Source organism: Schistocerca cancellata, chromosome 4 (genome assembly GCF_023864275.1).
Source record: "Schistocerca cancellata isolate TAMUIC-IGC-003103 chromosome 4, iqSchCanc2.1, whole genome shotgun sequence".
NCBI classification, from domain to species: Eukaryota; Metazoa; Arthropoda; class Insecta; order Orthoptera; family Acrididae; genus Schistocerca; species Schistocerca cancellata.
The window spans coordinates 506,402,368-506,425,552 of NC_064629.1; positions in this window are offsets into that span (position 1 = coordinate 506,402,368).

Sequence of the window (23,185 nt, forward strand, 5' to 3'; positions counted from 1 at the left end):
TTCATGTCTGTCTCTGTGGTTCACGTACTCGATGCCAGACGCAAACATCCGGACGATAGTCAAAATCGCCTCATACTTTTGGGAGCGTATCTGCAGTTATTGCATTCACTGTTTTTGTTCTGCAACGCTACAGTTAACCCAAAGTTGTTGGAAGCGGAACCTCACAAACGGCGTCCTTCACAAACACCCACAGAAAGAAATCACATACCTCGAGATCAGATATCCTTGGAAGCCAATGTTGTAATGCGAGATCCGAACAACTCTTACGGCAATCTATCGCAGAGGCAGTACACTGTTAGGAAATGATGTTACTTGCAGGCTCCAGTGAGGTTGTGCTCCGTCATATTAAAAAATGAGATTTTTTAGCCCGTTTTCGTAGCTTTAGAAACAGCCAGATGCCAAGTATCTTCCTGTAAATGTCTTTTTCGTACGCAAAACGCATGAAACTTCGGGGAGTTCCTCCTGTGTTCGGTTATGGTATGTGACTGCTGTGTTTCCCATATTCTTACGTTGTTGCTGTTCACTTTTCGACAAAATGGAACTTAAACTCATCGCCAAACACTAAATGCGACAGGAAATTTTACTTTCAATCTCTATGCTCCGAACATATTCACAAAATTCTACACGTTGCTGGTTTCACCGCCATTAAGGACTTGCAGCAAGTGAATATTGTATGAGCTGAATCACAAATGTTGCAGCAAAACACGCCAGACTCATGAGGAGTGGCTAACTCTAAGTTAGATAACGTGTAGACTTTTGTGGACTACGCGCAAAGCTGTGTTGAATGGGCTTTACGTCTTGAACGAGCCCACGGAACTGTAGATTTCTTCTTACAAAAACAACCAGTATACTGAAAATGCTGATGCCTTCGTTGCATGCTTTGAGCTGCAAGAGGTGTAGCGCTGTACTCTCAACGCAAATCTCGACACATCGAGCACTTAAAGAGCAAGCAAGCTGCACCATGGGACACCTAGCAGCAGTCACATTAATGGAAAACGTACAACTGGCGTCAAGGTAATCTTTTAGTTTCGATGCGTGAGCTGAAATTCACCTTAAAGTTTCTATATTCACTTACAAAGAAGATATAGTCTTGAGAAAACAGAAGAATCTTTTTTAAAGACCTTGTGTATCACGCGCAATACAACAGTTAGCATTTGCTGTATGTTTGTGCCCTGTGAAAAGTTATCGTCTCTGACAGATATCGAGAGAACAAATGAGATAAATCCGAGTTCCGTATCTCAGAAACGCAAAGAAATCGATAAGCTTGACTAGTCGCAGGTTAAATATGCCACAACCCACTGAATGTTTTTTTTCTACTAAAGCGTCTGTTTTATACCCATATAGATTGCAGATGGATTAGAGACTGAAATTAGTGCTACTTCTGCACTGAAATGCGGTGGATTCCCTGATAGGCTAGTCTGCAATGACGAGATACCAACACAGTACAAGTACCATATACAAGGTGTTTCATAATTAATGGCGTAAAGGCATGTAAAAAAGTCTTGTAAGCGTTCTAGGCGCTACAGTCTGGAACCGCGGGACCGCTATGGTCGCAGGTTCGAATCCTGACTCGGGCATGGATGTGTTTGATGTCCTTAGGTTAGTTAGGTTTAAGTAGTTCTAAGTTCTAGGGGACTGATGACCTCAGCAGTTAAATCCCATAGGCTCAGAGCCATTTGAACCATCTTGTAAGCGTGGGCTCTCAAATGTATACCTGAAGAGCTATGGGCAAATTTCCATCTTCGATACTTTAAACACATCTCTTGTACCGAACAAGTGCGCATAGCTCTTAAGATATGGAAAACAAATGGCTCTGAGCACTATGGGACGTAACATCTATGGTCATCAGTCCCCTAGAACGTAGAACTACTTAAACCTAACTAACCTAAGGTCATCACACAACACCCAGTCATCACGAGGCAGAGAAAATCCCTGACCCCGCCGGGAATCGAGCCCGGGAACCCGGACGTGGGAAGCGAGAACGCTACCGCACGACCACGAGCTGCGGACTAAGGTATGGATTTTGGAGCCCATATTTATTAGACAATGTTTTCTTACTTTGACCCATACTACCTCATCTCAAAATGTGGAAAGCAAAGCGTTTGCAGTCGAATAGATGTGTTTCACAGTATCGAAGATCAAAAGTTCCCTTATTTCTTCAGGTATGCATTTTACAACCCATGTTTACTGGACTTTTTTGCTAATGATGTCATGTTCCCTGAAGTGTATGCGTTTATGTCATCAATTATGATACACCCTGTATTAGATTGTGAGTCAGAGGAAGCCTGCTTATCCCTGTGTTGCGTAATAGAGACCTAAGAAAGTGAACTTCTTTTGCACAATGAAAAGAGGGAAAACCTACGGATCCCTCTTTTCTACAGAGACCAATGTCAGTTACCTCACCTACCAGGACATGTCAACAGAATGGCTATGAACGAATCATTTACAAAGAGGAGTGCTACTTCTGTCCTTCAGCGATACGATATTCCTTCGCATCTGTGTTTGTGAACATCCTATTGCTACTCTACCCGAGTACCAGGAATATGAAGATGCTACTCTGGCCGGTGTGATCACCTTGCTTGACCCAGTGCTCTCCTTTTGTTGTAACGACACAATAAGTGATTTGTTTATATTCCTCTTGTACCATAACAACTCGATGGATTGAAAAACTACATTTCACTTGCACTGAAGCGAAGAACGGGAGACAAGATGGGACACATCTGGGGAGGAATGGACTACGTTCTTGGCATCTGCCTTGCTATCCAGGGTGTTCATATGATACTCTCATGAGACATGCTACCCACTATAGTGACGTTCGTGTGAAATACCCATAGACAGACGTAAAACCTATCGGCAACAGATTTATGTAGGTCATCTTTCACAGCATAAAATTGTAGGCCGAGAGCGTAATGTCTATATTTTTTGTGTTTCGTGAAAAATTACGCTATTTATGAAAATATTTCTTTAAGAATTTGTTTGTATTATAGTTAACCTGTAGTAAGAACTTACGTTAAGTGTGAAGCAACCGCTGGAAATTGATGTAGTCAATGACAACACAAACTGTGAAAGGAATGACTGTACAAAATACATGCTTTTCTTGTGATCATTCTTTTTTGGTGCCAGAAGTGTGTGGATGACCGTAATTAAAAGCTCCAAAGGAAACTACAATGTCGTTTCTACTAAGTTTGTAAACAATATAAGGTACATTTTGAATCGTCAAGGAGTGTGTATTCGCTAACGAGAAAGAAGTCTCACATAAATACGAACTAGAACAGTGCGGAACATCAGTTCGGATACAACGTCTAACCTCCGACCAACACAGAAAAAAAACTTTGAGGTGATAAAAACTGAGTTTTGAATTGCATTTTGGTGCTATAACCTTAGTGTTACAAATAAAAGTCATTACTGTATCGTTTATATTACACTCTACCTTGCAGGTGTCGCTAATTGCGTGTTTGTGTACTTTCTCGTGTAAACGCTGAGTGACAATTGCCATCAACCAGATTCTGACTTCGATAATCTCTTTTATAATTACAGAGATTCAGTGGCACAGGAGGATTGATGACAGAGTGTATTTATTTTATGGGCTACATTTTAATACGTAAGGTAGCTCTAATGCTCACTCTATTTGAGATACCTCCAGTCTGAACTCAGAATCCATACATGATATACAAAGGGATGTGTGTGTCTGGGTATGTCCCACATCTCCTCCTACACCGTTGGATCGATTCCAACCACACATGTCACACTGTCTGGAAAGAACCACCGTGGTGGTAAGAACCACCACCCTCTCAAAGGGGTGGGGGTGAAAAAGCATCGGAGCTCACGGCGCGCAAATCGGAGATTATATTCACGCAGGATTTGAAAATGCGAGCACTTAGTGACTTGCAACAAACTTTAAACATAATTTCAAACCTTTGTGAGACATTTTCTCGCTGAAATTTCCCACTAAATGATGAAAGGAAAAATGTTTATCGCTTACTACATATTGGCTGTTTATGCAGCAAAACTACCGCATCAGGAATGACGTTGTGATTTATTACTCCTTTATTACAAATCTATTCGCAACACATTGTGTAGACAGTATCCACTATTTCCAGTGAATGTACATGCGTAAATGTATGATTGTACGATACATAGTTAAGGAGATATGACGTCATAAATACTGCGATTCGTGAAAACGAAACTTCAGGACAAAATTCGCTACAGATACGGATGAAATATGTGTACAAATATGAGTGAAATATGTTAAATATATGTGAAATACATGTGACAAGTGCGCACGTGGGCAAAGCTGCGGGAAAAAGCTCTTCCTAAACCCCTGTATCAGCTTCAAACAAACTTGCTGCACATGTTACTACCTGGAAAGAGACACTGTGGGAGTAAGAGCCAGCAACCTCCTGGTGGGGTAAGTGCGGTAATGTGGAAAAAGAAGGGTTAGGGGGAATTGGAAAGAGAAAGGAAAAGGAGGAGATGGACAGAGAAAGGGGGGGAGGAGGTGTGTACAAGAAGAGGTAGAGGAGGACGTGGACAGAGAGACAGAGGAGGAGGAGATGGATGAGAGAAGGGGAGGAGGAGATGGACAAAGAGTGTGGGTTGGAAGAGGCGGACAGGAAGAGAGGTGAAGGAGGAGATGGACAGAGAGAGGGAGAGTAGGAGATGGAGATGGGGAGGGGGAGATGGACTTGGAGGGTATGAGTGGGAGATAGAGATGGAGCAAATGGACAGAGAGGGGAGGAGCAGATAGAATGAGGGAGGAGATGAGGAGCAGATGGAATGAGAGTGGCGGAAGGAGCAGATAGACAGAGGGAGGGGCAGGAAGAGATGGACAGTTAGTGTGGCACTGGAGGAAATCGACAGAGAGACAGGGGGGGGGGGAGATGGACAGAGAGGGGGGGGCGAAGGAGATGTATAGAGAAGAGGAGAAGGAGGAGATTCACGGACAGAGGTAGGAGGACGAGATAAACAGAGAGGGAGGAGGAGGAGAAGATGGGCTGATTGGAATAATGACATAACTGGGCAACGCCGGGTACTCAGCTAATATGTTACTACCTGTAACAAGTGCTTTTGACTTGCTGAACAGTGCTCTGTTGTCTCGAACACAGCACTGAGTAAGGAAACATTGTATACGAGGTCCGACGTAGTCAGTGAGCACAGTTGGTGCAAGAACTAGATTTTTGAGAGCATGTGTCTGTAGAAGGCTGAGCTGTGGTACCGGAAAATTTGGTGGCGAATGCGTGAACTGTGTGCTGATGTTTGTGTCAGTGGTCTAAGGAAGGTACTCATCACCTTTGTTACAGACGGCAGTGGTATGCACAGCCACGCATTGACCACTGTATCAGACGAGCAGCTTTGCCGACGGCACGGTAACTTCAGCAGCAATTTCTTACCGTAGTGTCAGACAGGAATGTTAGAGATAGATTGTCAGAAGATAGGATACGCGCAAGCCTGCCGCTCGCATCCCGCTTTCGACGACATAGCGGGAGACGCAGCTGAAAGGATGAATAGCGTGAAATTGAGTTCAGTGAAAAGAACAGCTTCCGCCTTGGTGTCAGTGACCATTGATTCTGTGTGTGACATCGACCCGGGGAGCGGTTGCTATCAGTACGTATCTTCTGGCATTTTCATCTGCACCACGTGTCTTATTTACCATCTCTTCATTTTAGAGACACTCTCAGAGGCGACAGACATATTTGTAATGACAAGTTAAGCAACGCGCTTTGGCACTAGACGGGCCAAACGGGACCGACCGACTGCCACGTTATCCTCTGCCAGTGGTGTCATCGGATGCGGTATGGAGAGGCATGTGTACAGGACACAGATCTCCCGATCTGAGCGGTTTCTTGATTTTGGAACCACTACTAGTCGGTCTAGTAGCTTCACAGTTGGCCTCCCGAGGCTGTCTTCCCAGTCCTCCCATCAAAGAAAATTCTCTAGCAGAAACGGAAATCGAACCCTGGGCCCCGCATGGCAGTCAGACGCGCTGACCACTCGGCTAAGTAAGCAGACTACAGATACAGTTGGTTACTTCTGAAACACAACAACTACAGCAAGCGGAATTGTTCATGCGTAACTGCGCAACTATCGGGTCGTGACGTCACAAGACCGCTGCTAAGGATCGCGGCGTCCCACCGACGTGATATGGTGCTTTAATGATGAAGGACTGGCGCTGTTTGCTTTATTTATAGCCTCAAGATTCCTCCAGCGTTAAGAGACGAAATATTAGGCATAGATAAATGCCTTAGATCACGGCCTAATGTCCACAAAACAAAAATCACCAAGCGTGGTTTTAACAATAAGTATTTTTCCCGTAGGGCCAAAGGCCTTGCCGCAATGGTAACAGCTGTTCCCGTCATATCACCGAACTTAAGCGCTGTCGGGTTTGCCTAGCACTTAAATGGGTGACCACCTGCGTCTGTTGAGCGCTATTGGCAAGCGGGTTGCACTCAGCCCTTTTGAGTCCAATTGAGGAGCTACGTGTTTGAGAAGGAAACGAACATTGACAACTGCCGGGAGAGCGGTGTGCTGACCATATGACCCTCCATATCCGTATCTAGTGACACTTTTGGGTTGAGGATGACACGGTGGACGGTCGGGAACCTTGGGCGTTCCGAGGCCTGTACGGATGAAGTTGTTCTTGTTGTTGTTAGTGTTAAAATGTTCCTGGAATCTGTTACACAAGTTTTACTTTGACTACGGTAGACTCGTCACGTATACTCTCTACGGCACTCCTTTACTAATCTCGAGTTATTCAGTTTTATATGGAGGTTCTCGTTATTTCAGCTATCTTCCAGGATGTAAACTTTGTCCTGAAATTTTCTGACAAATTATAGTAGAGTGGCAGGCAGAGACTTGAACCCAGAATATTTTTTCTCAAAGAGAAAACTTTTACCAAGTGGTATTTTTTTATTCTCCTTCCTAACTTTTAACCCATTTGCCTGGCCTTACTGGGCAAAACAGGCACAGGCTCTGAAGCCTGCACTTAAGACTTATAAGGCGTCATTAATTAACCCATAACGACCAAGCTTGAACTTCAACTTCGAAATACAGGGACTGGACAAAAATATGGAAACACAGCGAGCAATGCATGCTTGAATATAAATGCAATTGCTACCCAATCCTGCAGTTTGCTCTGTCGTGTTTGACTATAAACGGCACTTGTGGAATATCCTCAGTTCTTTGCAGGAATGAGTCGTGGTCACAACAGTATTCTATGTTGTTGTGAGTGCATTATGTCGGAGCTAAGTGAATTCGTATGTGGCCAAATTGTTGGTGCTCGTATGGTGGGTGCTTCCGTAACCAAGGAAGCGAAGTGTTTGGTGTTTCAAGAGGCACCGTATCGAAGATTTATGCCGCATACAGGGAAAGCGAAAAACCATCATTCGCAAAGTCACAACGAGGACGAAGTTGTGTGTTGAGTGATCGTGACAGACGCTCATTGAAGAACATTGTGCCGGAAATAAGGGGACAGCAGCTACCAAAGTTATCACCAAAACTGATATCGTACTCGCCAACCTTATCAGCACCAAAACAACGCAAAGGGATCTCTATAGTAGGGAATTGCAGAGTGAGCTGGAATTTGAAAACCAATCATCAGTGATACTTCGTGTGGAAGCCACAAAACATGAGCTATGGAGCAATGGGAGCGCCTTTCACACAGTTTCAAACTTTTGGCCAAATTTAAGTCCAAAGAATGAAGTATGGCGGGGCTTCAGTGATGATTTAGGCAGCCATATCATGTTAATTCCGGGGGCCCCATGGTTACTCTGCAAGATCACATTACTGCCACGAATAATGTGATCTCTGTGGCTGATTAGGTCCATCCTATAGCACAATGTTTGTTGCCAGTGATGAAGCTGTGTTCCAGACGACCGAGCCCCTGTTCACACAGCTCGCATCGTCCAGGACTGGTTTTTTGAGCACGAGGACGAATTGTCTCATATCACGTGGCCACCACAGTCACCAAATCTCAATATTATTGAGACTTTGTGGTCTACTTCGCAGAGAATGGAGTGTGATCGCTATCCACTTCTATCATCGTTACCTAAAGTTGTTACTACCTTGCAAGAATAATGGTGAAGTTTCTCGACCTGTATTTATCCAGTCCCAGACAACTGAAAGCTGTTTTTAGTGCTGACGGTTTTCCTACACCGTATTAGGCATGGCTGTGTGTTGTTTCTGGGGTTTCCATATTTTTATCCACCCCTGTAAATTTCTGATATTTTTCTAGCTAAATGTTTGTTTGTTTGTTTGTTTGTTTGTATGTGTGTGTGTGTGTGTGTGTGTGTGTGTGTGTGTGTGTGTGTGTTAATTCCTAAGGGGCCAAACTGCTGAGATCATCGCCCACTAGACTTACACACTGCTTAAACTAACTTATGTTAAGAACGACACACACACTCATGCCCGAGGGAGGACTGGAACCTCCGGCGGGAGGGGCAGCGCAATCCGTGACATGACGCCTCTAACCGCGCGGCGCTAAATGTCTGCCTGGTTTCGCAACGCAGCCAACACGTGAAACTGGTAAGGCAGGAGGAGGTGGAGCTAGAGTGTTATCGCGTCGGTGTTGGCGCAGGCGCATTCCAACTGTGGCATAGGCCGCCGTGCACTGGCTGCACGTTTGACGCCTTGTGCCGCCTCTGTATATCGTAGCCGCTGGTGGGGAATGAGGAGGAAAAGGGGGAGGGGTTTGAGGGAGACGAGACGATGCTAATGAACTCTTTTTTTTTTTCGTCCTCTTGGCTGTTTTCTGTGATACGTGTGGTTCCGCGTTGCAGTTTTCTTTCTTGTGAAGGAAAAATCGAGAAATACAAGTGTCAAAGCACATTCCTTCGTTATTTCCTCCACGATGCGTGTGGTCCCTGTTTCTTCCCTTTTATTCGTTTCAGTCCTCTCTGCTTCTGGCTTCTCCTTATCAGCCTCCTACAGTATTTCAAGAGTTTATATCTGCAGATACCTTAGGAATGAACAGATGTTTTTCGAGTAGTAAGTCGTGGAAATTTCGTTATTGAATATAGCATTGAAAGAAACATTTCTCCATAACTTATGAAATGATTAACTGCTACCAAGTGCCGTCGTAAACAGATAACTCGGTAACATTACGATGCCCCGACGTCAAATTCTCCGAGATTTCTTCACAACATAGTCCGGAACCGCGGGACTGCTACGGTCGCAGGTTCGAATCCTGCCTCGGGCATGGGTGTGTGTGATGTCCTTAGGTTAGTTAGGTTTAAGTAGTTCTAAGTTCTAGGGGACTGATGACCTAAGCTGTTGAGTCCCATAGTGCTCAGAGCCATTTGAACCATTTTTCTTCACAATACTTCGTACCAGAAACGACAAGTTTTTTTTAGTGATCTTAAATACTGTGCTGCAGCTACACGTCATTCTTTCGCAGTACGCAAGTGTATAGAAAACAACAATCAAACAGGACACTTCAGCTTCACAAACAGTTGAACCAGCATAGTGCCTTCTCAGCCTGACTTCACCAGCCAATAAAAGGACAGACTGCGTGATTTCTCACAAAGGTCACTATCGTCAGTTACGAAGGAGGTACGAATTTAATTCGTGTTTTTATAAAAGATTTTTTAAAAGATGTCATAGTCGTCATTAACTGTAGAAATTATTCATTTTCATTATTGCAATTTCGACCTTAGGGCCATTATCAAGTCATTTACTAAAAAAGACTGTGATTTAGCGCCTGTGAAACTTTAAAAACATTCTGACATGTGCACATTCTATCGTGCTATCTGAGCCTTTTAAGAATGTTACCACCTTTAACAAATGGTTCAAATGGCTCTGAGCACTATGGGACTCAACTGCTGTGGTCATCAGTCCCCTAGAACTTAGAACTACTTAAACCTAACTAACCTAAGGACATCACACACATCCATGCCCGAGGCAGGATTCGAACCTGCGACCGGAGCAGCAGCGCGGCTCCGGACTGGAGCGACTAGAACCGCACGGCCACCGCGGCCGGCCCACCTTTAACATTCATCCGCTCTCTGTTCTTGGGATTTATCTTAAAGATGATAGCATTGTTAAAAGGCTGTAATACGACGAAGACATGGGTACATATCGGAAGGTTTTTTTAATTTCTTCGTGTGCTAAATCACAGGTTTTGGCAGTCTGTCACGTGATAATGATCTTAAGGCCCAACTTGCAACGGTCATAATACATCATTTCTACAGTTACTGGTGACTATGGTGTCTCTTAAAAAATTTCACATGACTGTGAATAGCAACCATGAGAAGTTAAATTAATTCGTGCTGCACGAATAGTGTGATCACATTGTATGGTATCAAATTCATCGGCTTCGCCAATTCACAACCAGATTCTAGCATTTATGCTTAAGCCAGACTTCAACCTACTCTACAGATCAATACGTCATCACAAATCCAGTACATAGCTTTTTGTCATATGACAAACGTTGACTTCGCCAAATCAAAACCAAAATATCACATTTAACCTAGCGCAGACGATGGGTTAAGTGTCATCACAAACTTCATTTCATAAAATAGTAGAACTAATACTGAATAAATACGGTGATACATATTATCAGTATTCTGTCGTACCTCCAGAAATACGTTTACATAAAGTCACATGTCCTGCGCTGTAAGTGAATGATGGAAGGAAATCCAACAGGCTCCATATTGATTTGTGTGTTTGTGAAGTTAAAGTGGCGCATTTGTTCATTTTCGTATTTTTACTTGTGTGTTAAGAAAATACAATGTTTAATTGCAGCACCACATTAAAGATCTCTGAACAGCGCACCGTTTTTTGGTACGATTTATTGTCCAAAAATGTCAGGAAATGTGACGTCGTTGCATCGTTATTTTAATAACGGCACTGTGTACTAATGAAAGAACGATGTAACAGCATGCTTGCTCATATTCTAACCAATGGGTGCATTAGTGCACCAGGATCGGGTTGTTTACGCCAACGCTAGGAAGCAGCGCCAGTTCTTTTCCTTCAAGCAGTTTTCAGTCTTTATCACAAAGGTGAAGGGAATCCCTAACAGTCCTTTAGCTTTTGGAATAGAGTTTGCAGTGCCGGTTATCGATCTGTGGCACTCAGGAGACGCTGACCACTCGCCTGATTCTGACAACTCACAGCGCTGCCGGTAAATGATGATAAATCAGTGGACGTGTATTTCATATTTTTAAATTTCTGTTCTTGTTCCTGTAACCGAGTTACAGCAACTCGGTAATGGAATGAATAACTATATAATTCATAGAAAGTTGCTAAAAATGTTTAAAAAATTAAGGAGACAAGACGACATAATACATTGGGAGCCAAAACGCATGACCATTTGCTTAATAGCGTCTTAGTCCACCTATGGAACACAATCCAGTAGCGGTTCTGCATGGCACGAATTCGACAAGTGACTGCAGAGGTATGTGGCACCTGACGCCCACGTATAGGTCATGCAATTCCCGTAAATTACGGACCGGTGATATGTGACGCGTAGCTGGGGCCAAATAACATCCCAGATGAGTTTCATCGGGTTCAAATCAGACGACTTTGGTGACCAAGACATCAACCTGAGTTCACTACCATGCTCGTCAGACCACTATAGCGTGATTCTAGCCTTTTGATATGGACAGACGTTGTTCTGGAAGACACCATCGTTGTCATGAAAGACATCAAGCAAGTGAAGGGATGAAGGTGGTGCACAATAATGTTCACGTAGATCATATCTGTCGTGTTTCCGTCCATTATTACTACAGGACCAATGGAAACCCAAAAGCTAAACTAGTAAAAAGAAAAAGTAAAGCTGCTTGAACGTTATTAATCAGATTTTGTGTTTTTAATCGGAGGCCGGATTAAGTCTAAAACGCTTCAACATGTTGTCAAGTGACTATCTAAGTTACACAAGAAAAGCAACAGAACCACACAGCTACTACCATGTATCACTTACCGCCATTTTTAAAATTATTTTGAGTCCAAAAGTTAAGATCTCCCTTGAATAAAACGACTTACTCCGTATAACAAAAAAATGTGCTAATTCGAATCAACACGTGATACCCTAAGAGCCACGAATAAAGTGAACTGACTCTCAGAAACGTTCGTTTCAGCATCATACCGACGACTGCCAAAGACAACACGTTTGTTTGGGATAACCACACAAATTAGCACTGAGTTTAAAACTTATTCGCAGGCATGGCGCCCTACATTATATCAAAAGCAGAGTTCTACGCAGATACTAATTTATGTCAGGTGTGCTCCAGGGATATGCGATATGGGCATTATTGCTCACGTAATACATAATGATTTAGCATTTACTATTAACTACAATATCAGATTTTCTCCGGATCACGCGGTTCCGTCAGAGTTAGTAAAAGTCCATTAAAGTTGTAGATTCTCTCACGCACTCACCCCGTCTCTGCCATTTTACGTTTTGGTTCTCGCTCTTTTTCTGTTGTTGGAACGTATGTCCGCACACTTGGCTAAGTGGTCAGCGCGTCTGATTGCCATGCAGTAGACTCGCATGCGATCCCCGGGCGGATCGGAGATCTTCTCCGCTCCAGGAATGGGTGTCGTTCTCATAATCATTTCATCATCATCGACACGGAAGTCACCCGATGTGACGTCAACAGAAATGACTTACAACTCGGCGGCCGCATTTCCCTCCGGCCATCAATGCTATACGATCATTTCATTTATTATTTTTTTTTGAGTATCCTACAATACACGCAGTTCATGGTTCGGCGACTACTGCATGGATGCACCTAATCGACAGTGAGGAAGTGGCAGGAGTAGCATGAACTAGACAGCCACGTGGTGGGGAGAGAAGTGTAGTAGGAGGGGCATGAGGTGGGGAAAGGGGGGATTACATTACCTGTGGATGGTCGAAGCTGGCGTGTTATCGGTGCGCGTAGTGGGGACACGAGACAAAGATGGAGAAGAAGTTCTGGAATTATTCACTTCTACAGACGCACAGAAATAGTGCTTAATTTTACGGGTTTTAGTCCATTGTCTGGACTCCATGCGAACAATGCAAATGCCTGGAGTTTCACGTCGGAAACGGCTTCATGAAATGGCAGGGGCCGTGAGGAAGTTGTACATCAGAATACTGGTTACAGTCTTACACAAATAATAAAGTTCTGTAGTAGAGCAATACATTTGTGGAACAGTGCAAGAGCAGTTAGATTAACAGAAAAATTGCCGCTTCGTAAGTAATCAGGGAAAGTTGCTCTCCAGCAAAGGAAAGGTGGAAAATTAGGACGACGAGGTGATGTGGTATAGGGTAAATAGATCTTGTTCTTTTCAAAGGAACTAAGCTGGTATTTACATTAACTGATTTCCTGAAACTTCAGTCTGAGTGGCTAGACGAAGGTTCGTACCCTGCACCTCCTGATTGCAACTCTGATGTGTTAAGCAGTGCACCGTATTGTCCGCTCTTCAACACACACGATAAGTGCCCACGATTTCCCTAAATGGGCTAAATCAACTATGTTCAACCCCACCACTACACGTCGAACCGTAGTGGTCACTGCACTACATGTTCTTTATGTTTATGCTAATATTTAACTTACATTCTGTTTATGTGATAAGAGCAAAAGGAAGTAGATAGACGTGGACACCATGCATACAGCAGTTTCCTTGTCACTGTAGATTTTTAATGGTCTTCAAATATTATTTAAATATTCACTGTAGGATATGTGATAGTTCTTACAACAAATTTCTCTCCATTTTGTGAGTTCATCCTATGGTGTGAATTGAATATAATATACACTTTTACGAATTTTAGAAAAAAGGAAAAAGGTCGACATAAAATTATCTCTGAATATCCTATTTCTATGTTATTAATGAAAGGTTACGTTCAGCACATTTCGACGTAAACTGAGTTAATTTTTGTAAGTACTCTAGTGTTATTGTCGATACTTGTCAGACGGCTTATGAACTCATTATATCTTCGATTGAGACTTTTGTGGCTGATCTGTCATCATCGTTTCACGTGTGTGGTAGTACTAAGGTACCTGGTAAGTGATCCGTTTACCAACAGCAAGCTACTCATTTCCTAGGCAGACAGATATGATTTTTACGTGTGATGGCGTGAATGATAATGGACACAAGGCTGTACGGCTGTATCAGGAGGCGTTTCCAGACAGAAAACGGTCGAGTTTTCCGCTGTTTATTGTCACGCTGATTGGGCAGTTTCCTCTGCACAACAAATGATGGATTTAGATGTACTACGATCCGCTTGTAGGCCTGACTACGAAGAAAACATTCTGCAGGCTGTCTCAGAAGATACACGTATGAGATCATGAGACGTCGCCAAAGCGTCTAATTCATCTCATAATACCTCACGTGCGATATTTCAAGGACAATTTTTGTATGATTATCATCTCCAGTATGTGGAGGATCTTTCGCCTGCCGATCATCGATCGCGAGATGATTTTTTCCCAACGCTTTGTTATACAAACTGTGAGTCCGTTCTTTGTATCCGTAGTTTTGTTTTCAAGTTATGCGCTACTTCCTAGAGAGAGAACAGTGACCTTTCACAGCCAGCATTTGTGACTGGATGAAAATCCTCGTTGTGCAATTAAGGTTAGACACCAGCAAAAGTTTAGGGGTAATGCGTTGGTTGGAACTGTAGCGGACTGTCTGGTAGGATTATATACTCTCCTAGCTTGGTTCACAGTTGCTGTATACAAGAACTTCATACACGACATTTTTCCAAAACTGGCCGAGGAAAGCGGCGCAGTGGTTAGCACGCTGAGCTCGCATGCGGGAGGACGACGATCCAAACCCGCACATGGCGTGGCCACAGGGAGTGGCAACTGACCCTTAACATAGACAAATGTAATGTATTGCGAATACATAGAAAGAAGGATCCTTTATTGTATGATTATATGATAGCGGAACAAACACTGGTAGCAGTTACTTCTGTAAATTATCTGGGAGTATGCGTGCGGAACGATTTGAAGTGGAATGATCATATAAAATTAATTGTTGGTAAGGCGGGTACCAGGTTGAGATTCATTGGGAGAGTCCTTAGAAAATGTAGTCCATCAACAAAGGAGGTGGCTTACAAGACACTCGTTCGACCTATACTTGAGTATTGCTCATCAGTGTGGGATCCGTACCAGATCGGGTTGACGGAGGAGATAGAGAAGATTCAAAGAAGAGCGGCGCGTTTCGTCACAGGGTTATTTGGTAACCGTGATAGCGTTACGGAGATGTTTAACAAACTCAAGTGGCGGACTCTGCAAGAGAGGCGCTCTGCATCGCGGTGTAGCTTGCTCGCCAGGTTTCGAGAGGGTGCGTTTGTGGATGAGGTATCGAATATATTGCTTCCCCCTACTTATACCTCCCGAGGAGATCACGAATGTAAAATTAGAGAGATTAGAGCGCGCACAGAGGCTTTCAGACAGTCGTTCTTCCCGCGAACCATACGCGACTGGAACAGGAAAGGGAGGTAATGACAGTGGCACGTAAAGTGCCCTCCGCCACACACCGTTGGGTGGCTTGCGGAGTATAAATGTAGATGTAGAAATGTAGATGTAGATGGCCATCCTACATAGAATTTCCGTGATTTTTCTAAATCACTTCAGACAAATGCCGGGATGATTCCTTTGAAAGGGCACGGCCGATTTCCTTCCCCATCCTTCCCTAATCCGAGCTTGTGTTCCGTCTCTAACGATTTTGTAGTCGACCGAACGTCAAATACTAATCTCCTCCGTCTCCTCTTCTAGAATTGGTACAGAATGTGTCCCAGAAAACAATAAGTATATGGCTTATTGACGATGGGGCTCCATCAAATTTCGATCGCGCTGTTAGAGGTGCGCTGGATGATATCTATAGCGACAAATGGATAAGTGGAGGAGGATAAATTATGGCCTGTACGTTTTGCCGACCTCGATCTCTTTTATCATTATCTGTGCGCCGTGAAAGATAATTATTAACTGATTCATGCAGCAGACATTCCTAACGCAGAGACACTTCACGAAATTGTTATAGAAGCCTGTGAATCCAGTCGTCGATATTGTTGTTGATCGGTTTAATGTAGCTCAACATTGAGGTTGTGTGTCCAGTGACTCGATCTAGAGGTATTTTAAAGGATGCAGCCTTCTATGACCTGATGACTGCGTAAGTGTGTAGAAGCAGTCGATTTATATTTTGAATGATTGTTATGAATATATGACTTATTTTTCTCTTCGGAAAAGCATTAGATTCATACTTAAAGTGTAAACACATGATTATAGTTATAGGGCATTACAAATATAATGCTGCCGTAAAGGAATATTATATGACGCCATGTTGAGCTGCAATTAAGTCTCTTGCGTATTAAGCACTTTCCACACTTTCCACACCCTTTCTGTCTGATTCTCAAGTCGGTGCGTACTTACGCCGGACAGTATTTGATTCCTTTCTACGTTACCTTATACCCTATATTTCTAGTAATGACATGCTAGACCAACTGAAAAGTCAGGGAAGAAAAAGTATCCGAAGCCCGTGAAGTATTGCTGGGGTGCTGTCCTATTGAAAAATACTCTCAGATATATGCTTAACTGCGTGAATAAATTTTCACTAGCCAGCTTCGCAGCCGTAAGAAATGTGGCGAAACATCATCAGTTCGTAATATCCGTCACTGCCCATGATATTTACGACATAATGCAACGCAAATGTAGCCGTTCTTCACCTACGAAGTTCTAAAATTTACATGATAATATAGCAGTCGCCGAATGTGAAATTTATCATCGTCTAAACCAAACATGATTGGTTTCAGGTTATGGGTTATACTGGCTACGTATTGGGGATAATAAGGGGATGACCTATGGGTAGCCCCTGGAGGACTCTCAAGAGCAAACCCTTTCCTAGAATAGTTGAAACGGTCACATTCATGTCCTGCTTTCATTTCAGTCCTGAAGCTTTGTTCCAACAAGATAACGCCGAACGCCATGGTACTCAGGCTGTCGAAGTCTCCTCCACAACACAAAAAGAAAAGCTTCATCGTTGACCTTCTAGATTACAAGAAATTTCGCCGACTTATAGCTTACGATCGCTTGGTAACTGCCGTAGATGCGTACCTCAGCAGCAAATATGGGCTCAGCTCGAAACAAACTGGCATACAGTCGCCCAAAAACTCTTTGAACTGGAGTCTGTAACAGCAGAAGGTCTTTTTTCTCATCATAGGAGTTTCACTAAGTTTTAATTTTATGGAAATGATGTGAGAGTATTGGCCTGAAATTTAATTCATTCAGTAATTTTCCAACCGTTCCTTGGTCCTCGCCGGCCGCGGTGGTCTAGCGGTTCTGGCGCTGCAGTCCGGAACCGCGGGACTGCTACGGTCGCAGGTTCGAATCCTGCCTCGGGCATGGGTGTGTGTGATGTCCTTAGGTTAGTTAGGTTTAAGTAGTTCTAAATTCTAGGGGACTTATGACCTAAGATGTTGAGTCCCATAGTGCTCAAAGCCATTTGACCCATTTTGACCCTTGGTCCTCAATGATTCCTTCATCGACTTGCAGTTGTTTGATCAGCTTTATACATGACCTATTTCCGAGAATTAATTCCACTACTACAAGCTGAAATTTGCCGTGTACCACGATAATATACTTCAGCCTGTAACAACATTTGGTTGATAACGCATTTCTGCGCAGTAAATCATCTGTCTTTCATTCGAATGATAAACAACGACGCCTGTTCGCTAGCTTTCTTCTGACGAAATGATATGCGAAGCACATTACGGAACACGAATTGCCTTCCTGTGAAGCATAGTCTGTTGATGAATGATCGCTCATGCGGCAGTCATCTGACAGGCCCAGGAGTACCGACCGACCGCCGGGTCGACATCAGTCCATAAGGCGTCACTGGATGCGTAAGGGGAGGGTCACATCACTCTCCTGACCGTTGTTAGTTTCCGCGATCGGAGCCGCTACTTCTGTCAAGCAGCTGCTCAACTGGCCTCAGAAGGGCCGAGTATACCCCGCTTGTCAACAGTGCTCGGCAGACTCGGACCGTCACCCATCCAAGTGGTAGCCAAGCTCGACAGCACTTAACTTCGGTGATCTGACGCGAACCGATGTTACCACTGCGACAAGGCCGTTGACATTGATAGTACATTACCAGCATGAATTTTCCGTGTGCCGAAGTGAGCGTTGATTTAAAAGTTCCTGGTGGGTATGTGAACTCCTAAGGAACCAAACTGCTGAAGTCGTCGGTACCTAGACTTACACACTACTTAAACTAGTTTATGATAAGAACAACACACACACGCATGCCTAAGGGAGGACTCGAGCCTCCGGCGGGAGGACCGCGCAATTCGTGACATGGCGCCTCAAACCACGCGACCACTCCGCGCGACAGAAAGTTCCTGGCAAATTAATACATTGTTCCGGATCGGAACTGGAAACAGCAATCTTTCCCTTCGGAGGCAGGAAACTAAATACTTTAGTTCTCCGTATTTCAAAACTATTCCCGTTATGCAATTTCTTCAGGAATCAAACTTTTCGTGTTCACCATCAGTGGTATAAGATGAGTGCAATCAGATTATTCTAGGACATGCAGCTGTTACTTCTTGCACAAACGAGCACATTGGCTTCTTATCGCCTACCTCGGGTCTCGTAATACTTTTAAAATAAAAAAAGATAACGTTATTGAGTAAATAATCGTTGAACAATGCATACTTCTTACCTTAAAGGAAGAAGGAAACTGTCTGCTGAGCTTTTACGATATAGACAGAAGAAGGAATACAAATGTTAAAAGCAAAACACCTAGGAATAAATATTGAGATTCATAATATAACAGGCAGCTGCTGATAAAATTTATTTGGCTGTGGCACTGGGCATGGGGAAAGTAGCAGCTGAGTGGTGTACGTTGACTGAGATGTAGAACTTAACATAAAAAGCCTTTCGGATACTATCTAAATTTATTAATTATTTGACTCGTATGATCACTTTCAATATCTGTGTCCTTTGGAGCCAGTTTGGAGAAACCAAGTGGATCTCAGTGTCTGAAAGGTTATGACTAAGTTCTGAAGACCGTGTTTTACCAGGTTTCAAACAGTTCTCCTCATTATCTGATCATGTATGCGTACTGCAAAGTTTTCACCCATGTTCTCTTCATTTTTACTACTTACTGCCAAATGACCATAAATAGCTTCCTCTAGAGTTACTTCAAAGAGTGTGAATGATGCAACGTGCAATTATACAATGGGTCATTTGAGAAAGAATCCTTATTTTAGCAAGTGGATTACAGATCTGTACTTGTTTGTGTTTACAACTAACCTATGTCTATTCGGCATGGTGTCCTGGAAGCAGCTTATAAAGCTTTCTTTTACTGTGTAACGATTTGATACATAATTCAATGACATATTTTATACCACCTAATGTTTTTCAAAGAGCATAACCTGAGTTTTTATGTTTCATGAGGAAACTTTTAGTCGATTAAGCACATCTGAAGATGACAATAAATTTCCGAAACCAGTAATATGAATACTGCAGTTATTAGGCGATCTTGGCTCAATAAATTATCAGATATACATTATTAAGTCGCATACTTCATTCTGACAGCGTATTAATTCTTAATAAAACTCATCGCAAACGTTGATAGTTGTGATACGGTGCAACACAGGATAGTGACGACGTGCGGTACCACATTCGTACTGCCAGTTAAGCTTCCAAGGTATGAAGAGTATAAAATACTGTTTTACCTAAGGATCTACGATAAAACAGCTTTACCAGTTCTACCCCACGCTATCTGCGTGGCTGTGCCGCCAGCGCTCAGTTAACGTGTTCCCAGCAACAGATGTTATCCTCACATTGCAGTATTGGACGCGTAAGACCTGTTGCATCGCATTGAGTGTCCTTTGCAAGACGAAGCACTGGTCGAACCACTCGACTCGTATCGGTGGGAAAAGATGAGCGAGGGGGCGGGGGTGAGGAGGGGGTGGTATTGGTGTTCATATTCCCATTCGCGTATTCATGTTTAGGTTTTTCATGGTACCCGTAAATCATTCACATTATTACTGCCGTTGTTATATATCCCCCACGAGATGTTGGGAAGAGAGTTGCAAATCTAGCACAGGAAAATGGCGCACAATCTGGGTGTCTGGAACTAAGCGTCACCACCGCATTTCCTTGGGGGCCAAATCCCAAATATCTTTCACCACCAGAAATATAAATTGATACCTCCCCTTTAAGGATCAATGCGCTAACCTTAACAAGCGATCTCGGGTACACAGACGATTGATACAATGCCACAGCTGCTATTTTAATCTAAAAAGTCAATCCAAAAATAATCCGACTTTTTACACAATGCATTCTTGGTAACTGTTTCTGCAATGCGTTTTGTTTCCCTGTCTTGTTCGTAAAAGAGCAACCTTGATTCTCGGTTTTATCACACTGGTAATCAGTTATTATTTCGCGCTCAGTACTGAGAAACTAAGACTTTTGTTATTTTATAATCGCGGTGTGATCCATTTTTAACTGTGTCCAGCTTTATTAAGCTGTTTCTACGTTTGATATGTCTCAGGTCACAACACCTGTGAGTCATACAACTGAGCTAAGCAAACAAATATGTGCAACACCGTATCTCATACTTCTGTTTCACAAAATCAATGAAGGTGATAGACTTTCAACATCTCCGAGCTAAATATTCCAATGGGTTTTATAAAGTAACTGACGTTTAGAAACAGTAATACAAATACAGATTCAAGGATTATTTCAGTAGCTACGTGTTTTCGTTTATAGGGCTTGTCCATGGTCTTCACTAATACAAGGTGCATTGTAAATAACTAATGAAGTTCGACATTACTTCTGAGTGGAGACGAAAATGGAGCTCTGACACATTCTGATCACGAAATAACTGCATAATCTCTGCAGTCCGTATATTTTAGAGGTTCGCTATCGAAAACTTTTTAAAAAGTGTTACAAACACAAATTCACCGTCCTTTGTGCTCGAGACGACTTGAAAGTTAAGCTTTAGTTGCTCATTGTTCACAGAACTTTATTATATTAGGACCTCTGGAGTCGAAGCTGTATATAGGTTGTTTTGAGGTAGTCCTTGTTATGTCTTTTGTAACAATGTAATCCTTAGCGAACCCAGTGTTTTGTGCCTACATTTCGTCTAGTGGGTATGCGGGCATCTGTGCAAGATCGTACATTTAACACGTCTTCGGCCTGGAACTTCATTGGCTGAAGTGCAGTTGTCTTCATTGGTGAGTCCCGCTTCGTACTGAGCCTCTACGACCAGCGAAGATGTGTCTGGAGACGCCCCGGACAGCGATGGGTTACTAATCTGACTGTCGCCCGCCATACAGCTCGACAACCAGAAGTAATGGTCTGGGGTGCCATTTCTTTTCATAGCAGGACCCCTTTGTTTGTCATCCACGGCACCCTTACAGCACAGCGGTACGTCGACGATATTCTAAGCCCCTTAGTGGCAAGCCATCTTGGACTTACATTTCAGCAACATATTTACCGCGCGCACAAAGCGAGAGATCCTAATGCTTGTCTTCCTGCTTGCCGAACCCTGATTTTGCCAACAAGGTCGCCGGATCCCTCCTCAATTGAGAACGTTCAGAGCATTATGGCCAGGTCCCTCCAACCAGCACGGGATTTCGACAGTCTAACACGCCAATTGGACAAAATTTGGTACGGTATCCCTCAGGAGGACATCAACGAATCTATCAATAAATGCCAAGCCGAATAACGGTTGCCATAAGGGACGAAGGTGGACCATCGCATTATTGACTTGCTCGATTTGTGAAGCTCTTTCTCTTGAATAAATCACCTGATTTTTCTGAAATTGCAATCATTTGCTTGTCTGTACACGTTACCGATTTCCGTCCCATCCGGATATTTTATTCGTGAGGCGTCGTTCTTTTGTCTTGAAATATTTTTTGAACACTAAAACTAAATTAACGTTTTAATAAATACTGTAAAAATTGTAGAGCATCCTAAAAGTTTTTCCGTGAGCCGTTTACTAAGTATCCTCTGCCTCATCTTCCTGTTCTGTAACTCCTTCATTCTCAAATTCTTTCATTGCAGGCCATGAGTATCAGAAACCTAAATCCTATGTGTGTGGACAAATTATCCATAACGTTGACAGAATCATTATGCGCAGCGGCCAAAGAAAGGAGGAAGGAAGATCAGGCTGCAACGTCCTGTCGGCGTCGAAGTCGTTAGTGACATAGAACAAGCAAGGATTGTTTCAAGGATAGGGCAGGAAATCGACCATGCCCTTTCAAAGGAGTCATTCCGGTATTTGCCGAATTAGGGAAATCAATGGAAACCAAAATAAGGATAGCCGGATGGGGGTTTGAACCGTCGAGCTCCCTAATCGGCGAATGAAACCTGTCTCAGTATAATAAACTACATCAGAAATGCACCAGTTAAGAACATTTCAATGCAGGAAACGGAATGCCTTTTTTTTCCACACAGTCCATTAAAAACTGCTGAAAGTACGCGCGTAGACTATTCGATTAATTCTCAAATTAAAAGGTTGACTTAAGTTCGATACTACGTTAGATCATTTGATTTAAAAATAATATACTATTTCTAGCTCTTAGAAACGAAATAATGTGCTTTTACTGGGAAACAGGCACGTAGCTTCATGTTTCTCGATACCAGAAAAAATAACAAATTGTAAAATACCTCGAAAAAGTTCTAACGTGAGAGCAACCAATGAAATTATCAGACCATGGCACAAGATTTGTCGAAACGATGTTGAAAATTGTGTGTAACGGTGTTGAAACACATACGTATTTTTGAACTGTTTGTTGTTTAACTGGCAAGTTTAGCTGTCGACGCCAAACACTTCTCAGTGGCATGTAAATGAATCGCATTTCCTCCTCCAGTGGAATATCTAAGCACAAAAACCAGTAAGAAAATAATGCAAATCTCCCAGTTGTGTGACATAAGCTGCACTGTGCTCTAAATTTTATATTCATGGAAATTTATCTCTCCATGTCCATTCGCAAACCGATATCGATTTCCTCACTAGGTACCCTGATTCAGCTTCTCCGTTAATTTGCGGACTTACACCCTAAAGGCAATAGTGGTTACCTCTTCTACAAAGGAGATAGATAGGCGTTTATTCATCACACTGCGCTTACAGGCGGTAAAGAAGACAATCTGTTCTCTCTTAATGAAAGGCACACTACTGATAACGCTGTCAGACGTATCGAGTTTTCATATACTGCACGTCCGGCAAATGCTCTGAAAAGAACACAACATTTTTAAAC